The sequence below is a fragment of the Lathyrus oleraceus genome, chromosome 5 (genome assembly GCF_024323335.1).
Source record: "Lathyrus oleraceus cultivar Zhongwan6 chromosome 5, CAAS_Psat_ZW6_1.0, whole genome shotgun sequence".
Taxonomy (NCBI): domain Eukaryota; kingdom Viridiplantae; phylum Streptophyta; class Magnoliopsida; order Fabales; family Fabaceae; genus Lathyrus; species Lathyrus oleraceus.
In genome coordinates, this window is record NC_066583.1 from 600,914,555 (window position 1) to 600,923,140 (window position 8,586).

Sequence of the window (8,586 nt, forward strand, 5' to 3'; positions counted from 1 at the left end):
GCACAACCTCTGGATTAGAGGATTTTCAACATCTGTTCAAGCAAATAACAAATCTGTTGTCCTGGGGTACAGGTGTTACTCCCCCTTTTTGTCAAAAATGTTGCCAAAGCAACACTTAAGAATACAGACCAAAACAAAATAAATTACTCACAATTTTCAGAAACATAATCTTGATTTTACTTCAAAGTTTCAATCAAGGCCACACCCACTTGATCTTGCTTCACAGCTTTGATCAAGTAGACACACACTCTTGCTTCACAGCAGGTACAACCATATCAGATGCCCTGACTTTGTGTATGACATATTGAACCACTCCTGCATGAACATGTTCTTGAACTTCAGCAGGTACATAGGTTGTCTCATGTTAGGATATCCCCTTAACATCTTGTTAACACACTTGTTGCAAGTGAAATAGCTATGATCTGTTGACCAATCAGAGCATACTATCAATTGTTTAATAGTTTGAAATATTAAACAATACATTCCTAACATCCTTGGTTGCTATAAATCCTCAGAAAGGCATATTCCCAATTTGCCCCTTAAATTTTCAAACTGAGTAGCATCCAAAGCCTTTGTGAATATGCCAGCCAGTTGTAGTTCAGTAGCTACATGTTCCAAGGTAATCACTTTGTCTTCCACCAGATCTCTGATGAAGTGATGTCTAATGTCAATATGTTTGGTCCTGCTGTGTTGAATGGGATTCTTTGAAATATTGGTGGCACTGAGATTGTCACAGAACAATGTCATGACATTCTGAGAGACATTGTACTCAGTCAACATCTGTTTCATCCATACCAGTTGGGAACAACTGCCTCCAGCTGCTATGTACTCAGCCTCTGCAGTGGACAATGATACACAGTTCTGTTTCTTGCTGAACCACGATATGAGATTGTTTCCCAAAAAGAAACATCCTCCTGATGTGCTTTTTCTACCATCATCACTCTCAGCCTAATCAGCATCACAATACCCAGATAAGATAGGCTCAGAGCCATGAGAGTATAGCATACCATAGTCACAAGTCCCATTGATATACTTGAGAATTCTCTTGACTTGATTTAAGTGGCTCACTTTGGGTTCAGCTTGGTATCTAGCACACACACCAACTGCATATGCAATATCAGGTCTACTGGCAGTTAGATATAGTAGACTACCTATCATGCTTCTATACAAGCATTGATCAACACTAGAACCTCCTTCATCTTTAGTTAATTTTAAATGAGTAGGTGCAGGAGTTCTTTTGTGACTAGCATTATCCATACCAAACTTCTTAACTATGTTCTTGGCATATTTTCTTTGGGAGAGAAACATAGAATCCTCCATTTGGTTAACTTGCAGTCCAAGAAAATAAGTCAATTCCCCAACCAGACTCATTTCAAATTCAGATTGCATCTGGTTAACAAAATGTTTCACCATTTTATCTGACATTCCACCAAATACAATATCATCCACATAAATTTGGGCAATCATGATTTTGCCATCTTCATCCTTCACAAACAAGGTCTTATCTATCCCTCCTTTTCTGTACCCATTAGAGGTCAGAAATTCAGTCAACCTTTCATACCAAGCTCTAGGAGCTTGCTTCAACCCATACAAAGCTTTCCTCAACTTGTACACATGTTTTGGCAGGTTAGGATCACAGAACCCTTTAGGTTGTTCCACATAGACTTCTTCATTCAAGTAGCCATTTAAAAAGGCACTCTTCACATCCATTTGGAACAATTTGAACTTCAGAATGAAGGCAACACCTAACAGTAATCTTATTGATTCAAGCCTTGCAACTGGTGCAAAAGTCTCATCAAAATCAACCCCTTCAACTTAAGTATATCCTTGTGCCACTAGTCTTGCTTTATTCCTAGTGATTACTCCTTTCTCATCATACTTGTTCTTGTAGATCCACTTGGTACCAATGATGTTAGTCCCTTCAGGTCGTGGAACTAACTCCCAAACTTCATTCCTTTTAAACTACTCCAGTTCATCTTGCATGGCATTGATCCAATATTCATCAGTCAGGGCTTCTTTCACATTTTTTGGTTCAACCTTGGATACAAAACAGGAATTTGAGCTGTTCTCCCTTGATCTGGTAGTCACACCACTATTGGGATCCCCTATGATAAGATCCTTAGGGTGGTCTTTCTGAATTCTGATAGAAGGCACCTTGTTGGATGCATCTACCTCAAATTCAGGAGGAGTATCCTGTACCTCTTCAGTCTTGACTGGTATGTCTGTTGAAGTCTCAAGGAATGTTCCAACATCCTCTATGGCATTGGCTCCTTCCTCTTTATCATCCACAATCACATTTATGGATTCCATCAGGACATTGGTTCTGGAGTTGAAAACTCTGTAAGCTCTACTGTTAGTAGAGTATCCTAGGAATATACCCTCATCACTTTTGGGGTCCATTTTCCTTTTCTGTTCACGATCTGTAAGAATGTAACATTTGCTTCCAAAGATATGAAATTACTTCACAGTAGGTTTTTTGCCTTTCCATATTTCATACAGAGTGGAAGAGGTTCCTTTTCTCAAGGTAACTCTATTGTTAACGTAGCAAGCTATATTCATAGCTTCAGCCCAAAAGTGCATAGGAAGCTTCTTTGCATGAATCATAGCTCTAGCAGATTCTTGAATAGTTCTGTTTTTCCTTTCAACTATCCCATTTTACTGAGGAGTAATAGGTGAGGAAAATTCATGACTTATCCCTTCAGATGAGCAGAACTCGTCAAACTTGGAATTTTTAAACTCCGTCCCATGGTCACTCCTAATTCGGACAACACAACTATCCTTTTCCCTTTGGAGTCTGATGCACAGATCTTTGAAGACATCAAATGCATATGATTTTTCTCTGATGAAGCTTATCCATGTGTATCTGGAATGGTCATCAACAACCACATAAGCATATCTCTTCCCACCCAGACTTTCAACCTGCATAGGTCTCATTAAGTCCATGTGCAAAAGTTCCAGAGTTTTGGATGTTGTAGGATGTCCCAGCTTAGGATGTGACATCTTGGTTTGCTTGCCAACCTGGCATTCTCCACAGACTCTTCCTTCATCAATAAGCAACTTTGGGATTCCTCTAACTGCTTCCTTGGATATGATCTTTTTCATTCCTCTTAAATGAAGATGTCCAAGACGTCTATGCCACAACTTCACCTCTTGTTCTTCCTTGGCTGAGGAGCAAATTGAGGAGTAGTTTGAGACTTTAGGTTACCATAGATAGCAGTTATCTTTGGATCTGGATCCTCTCATAACTTCCTGACTATCTCCATTCGTCACAACACATAATTCCTTAGTGAACTGAACATTAAAACCTTGATCACACAGTTGGCTTATGCTGATGAGATTAGCAGTTAGTCCTTTTACTAACAGCACATTATTCAGTTCTGGAACTCCAGAACTGTCCGGCTTACCAACACCTTTGATTTTTCCTTTAGCACCATCACCAAAGGTCACATAACTGGTAGTATGAGGTTGTATATCCACCAATAAGTTCTCCATACCAGTCATATGTCTTGAGCAGCCACTATCAAAGTACCAGCCTTCTCTGGTAGATGCCCTTAGAGCTGTGTGAGCTAATCTAGCAACCCATTGTTGTTTCTTGATGGGGGCAATATGCTTAGATGCCTTCTGCTTAGGTCTGATTTGAGGGGTCTGGTTAGGGTAACCATGCAGCCTGTAACAAAAGGGTTTTATGTGACCAAATCTTCCACAGTTGTGACATCTCCATCTTTGAAATTTCTTCTTCTGATGGTTAATCCTCCGGTTTCCCCGATGTTGTGACATTGGTTGTGACTTCTGCTTGACTTTCTGAACTTCAGCCTTTGAGCTATTGTGTTCAGTTGAGGATTTCTTAGCAAAGCCTAAACCAGACATGGTTCCTGATTTCTGTCCCATCTTTAGAATCTCTTCCAAAGTGTCAGTTCCTTTATTCAGCATTCTGATGGATTTTGTCATTTGATCTAGCTTAGAGGTTAGCAAGATTATCTCACCATTTAGACCATCTATGACTGTCAGATGCTTCTTCTTCTTAGCTTCCAGCTCCTTGATGAGTGTCTTCTGCTTTTCTCCTTGTATACACACTTCTGCACTTTTGATACATAGCTCTTTATATGAAGCAGCAAGTTCATCAAAGGTAAGTTCATCTCCACTTGAGTCATCATTAGAGGCACAGACACTAGTTAGTGCAGTGACATGTTTAGCAGATTCTCCTTCAGATTCACTCTCAGAGTCTCCTTCAGACCAGGTGACAGATAGTCCCTTCCTTTGCATTTTGAGGTACGTAGGACATTCAGCTCTAATGTGTCCAAAACCTTCACATCCATGACACTGGATTCCCTTGCCTTGGTTGAGCTTTTCTTCAGATGTTGATCTTTTACTGAAGTCAGACGAAATGTTCTTGACATTTGGTCTCCCTTTTTGATCAATCTTCTTTATGAACTTGTTGAACTGTCTTCCAAGCATGGCTATAGCTTCTGATATGCTTTCATCACCTCCAATACTTCCTTCTTTTGAATCCTCTTCAGTATTTGATATGAAAGCTATGCTTTTGTTCTTCTTTTCAACATTCTCACACATGCCCATTTCAAAGGTTTGGAGAGAGTCAATAAGCTCATCAACTTTCATATTGCAGATATCTTGAGCCTCTTCTATAGCAGTGACCTTCATGGCAAATCTCTTTGGCAATGATCGGAGAATCTTTCTTACAAGTTTTTCTTTAGACATTTTCTCTCCTAAGCCACCAGAAGTGTTGGCAATTTCAATAATATTCATGTGGAAGTCATGAATAGTCTCATCCTCCTTCATCCTCAGATTTTCAAACTTGGTGGTCAGCATCTGAAGTTTAGACATCCTCACCTTGGAGGTACCTTCATGAGTTGTTTTGAGGGTATCCCAAACTTCTTTAGCCCGCTCACAGTGATGCACCAGTCTGAAGATGTTCTTATTTATCCCATTGAACAGTGCATTCAAGGCCTTAGAGTTTCCAAGGGCTAATGCCTCTTGCTCCTTGTCCCACTCTTCTTCAGGAATTTGCATAATGATTCCATCTTTACCTGTCTTTGTTGGATTTTCCCATCCTTTGTTGACAGCTCTCCAGACCTTGTTGTCTAGAGACCTCAAGAAGGCTATCATACGAGGTTTCCAGTCATCATAGTTAGAACCATCCAGCATGGGTGGTCTATTTGAGAATCCTACATCCTTGTCCATGGTACTAGAAAGTAACGTCCCTAGATCTCACCCAGAAATTAACAGGCAGGGTGCCTGCTCTGATGCCAACTGAAATTCTAGTTAACAAACTTTTGATGTCACACTGGATGTTATGACATCTAATTCTGCGCAGACAAGAATGATGCAGAACGTAAATGTAAAGTGCAGTAAATAACACAGAAAATTGTTTACCCAGTTCAGTGACAAACACACCTACGTCTGGGGCTACCAAGCCAGGGAGGAAATCCACTATTAGCAGTATTAATTCAGGCCTTAAACCAACTGTTTAATCCTATCACTTAATACCTACCCAATGCAGTTTCAATCTAAACTAAGACCAGAGTTACTACTCACTCCCCCTCAATCACCACAGTGATTACAACCTTTAATTAGTTTAAAGTTAAATGGCGAATTTATACTTCAAACAACTCTTGATTGTGCTTAACAGCTTTAATCAAGAAACACAGCACTCACGCTTAAAAGCTTAGAGTGACACCGCACTTACAACTCAATGAACACCCTAGTCCAATGCAATCATCTAGGTGATAATTGCTTGGCTCACAAGTTAAACCTAATACAAGACACAATTAAAACTAAAACTATGAAATACAATGATGTATTCAATGCTTCACACTTCGAAATCCCTGAATGCTAAAAGTAGGATTGTCATCCTTTTATATTGCAGCACTTGGGCCTTGTACTTGTATTTCCTAAAATTAAGGTTAAGCAAGTTAACCTAATTTCCACATATTAGGGTGCTAACAAATAGGCTAGTTGTTAGGCCTCTTAATTGTAGCTCAGTTGTTAGTTTCCTGGATTTTAGCTCAGCTGTTAGATTCCTGAAAAATAGCCTGAGAAAAATACTGAAACAGAAAAACTAACTAGCCTACACTTTAGCATATGCTGTCAGGAATGAATGTCACAACATTCAGTTTGACGTCCAGAACATAGGCCATATGCTAGGTCTGTTATTCTCCTGAAAAACAGACTGAACTAAATACTGAGCTGAAACAGAAAAAACCAACCAGCCTATAATTCAGCATCTGTTGTCAAGGATGAATATCATAACATTCAGTTTGACATTCAGACAATAGGCTATGTGCCAGGTCTGTTATTCTCCTGAAAACATATTGAACTAAATACTGAACTGTAGCAGAAAAACCAACCTTCCTATAATTCAGTATCTGCTGTCAAGGATGAAGGTCATAACATTCAGTTTGACATTCAGACAATAGGCTATGTGTCAGGTCTGTTACTCTCCTGAAAAACAGTCTGAACTAAATATTGAGCTATAACAGAAAATTAACTATTCTATAGTTCAGTATCTGCTGTCAGGGATGAATGTCATAACATCCAGTTCGACATTCAGTAAATCATGTATTAGCTAATCCTGCAGCATACTACACAAGCATGTCATGACATCAGTCAAGACATCAGAGTACAATTAGTGTTTTAACACAAAATGCGGCCAATCAAACATCTACACAAATGGAAAAAGTTCCTTAATCAAAGTTGTATCTCTTTAAATAATATTTAATTTGGTCACAAATTTGACCTCATTTGGATTTGGCATGAAGGAGTTATGCATTTTAGAAGTTGAGGAAAATTACTTGTTCAATGGTAATGACCCAAAATGACCTATAATGTTTCCTCTTGGCACATGCCTTTGCAAGTTGAATTTGAAATTTCTCAAATAATCAAAGTTGGATATAAAATATTTAAATTGATCATGAAACTTGTATGGATTTAATATCATAAAAATTGAGTAAGTTATGGTCCTTGGAAGTTGACCCCCTAACTAGGGCACAGACAAAATGACCTATAATCTTTCACCGTAGAAAATGACTTTCCATGCAAAACTAGATCTTTAACTAAACATGAAATTTGTTTGGAATTTCATAAGGAATAACATTTCTCTTGGAATCATTTTCATATGACAAAATTAGTAGGAGATAGGGTCTAGGGAACCCCAGTTTTGACCAGATGACTTTCTTTGGTCAACCTCTTTGAACCATCTTGCAAACTTGAAGTTTTCTTGATCTTTTGGACTCATGGAGAATAATATATGCATAATATGATGTAATATGAAGTATACATTGAAATATTTGATCAATCGCTAAAGAAACTTGCTGATGAAGTCACACAAGATACTCAGGTGAATTAGGGCTTCCAAGGCAAACAAGCTTCAAACTCTTGATGATTTCTTGATAAAAATGATAAATGAAGATCATGGGGGTCCATATATGATGTCTAGAACCAATGTGAAACATTACTTGATTGATCTCCTTACACTGAGGGTCTCAAACCCTAATTGTGAGCTTGATGAGGCATTTGTGGATGCACACACTACCTACAAAAAACACAAAGTTATACATAGACATATTTTTGGCATTTTGGTTAGTAAATAATGAAAAACAAAGTATGATACAATAAAAAGTGCTTGGTGATCTCTCCCAATACAAACCCAATGAATGAGGGGTAAGGAGGATGCCAATGTGTGATCCCAAAGCCAATGTATATGATGAGATAACATGAGGGATCTTAGGGTCAGAATTGGGGTCTTACACTATCCTAAAAGGAAAAGATTTGTTAAAAATAAATCTTATGTTCCTAGATATAGAAGCAATTTTGAACCTACTTGTTTTTATTGTGGAATAGTTGGTCATACACCTAATGCTTGCTATGTTATAAAGTTTAGTATGGCAAGTGGGCATTATGTGTGGGTAAAGAAAGGTAATAATTATGAAGGACCCAAAGAAATTTGGTTACCTAACAAAACTATATTTATTTGTAGGTATGCTTGAAAACCACATTAAATCTTTGGTATCTCGATAGTGGTTATTCTATGCATATGTCGGGAGACATTAACAAATTTTTAAATCTAGTGCTTAAGGCCAAGGGTTTTGTTACATATGGAGATAACAACGAAGGAAGAATTATTGGCATAGGCAAAGTTGGAGCACCACCTTTCACATCCATTCAAGATGTTCTTTATGTTGAAGGATTAAAGCACAATCTTCTAAGTATTTGTCAACTTTGTGACAAAAGCTTCAAGATCAAGTTCACCAAGGATGAATGCTTGATTGAAGATGAAGTCACACATGATGTAAAACTCAAAGGTACGAGATTTAATAATATATTTATGATTTCCCTTGATGATTTGTCTTTGAAGATAAAGTGTATTATAGGAAACAATAATGAGTCATGGCTTTGACATACAAGATTCACTCATATTCATATGGAACATTTTAATAAACTAATAAAACATGATCTTGTTATTGGATTGCCTAAGATAAAGTTTATCAAAGATAGATTATGTGATGCATGTCAAAAGGTAAAATAAACCAAATCATCTTTCATATCAAAGAATATGGTGTCGTCCACTAC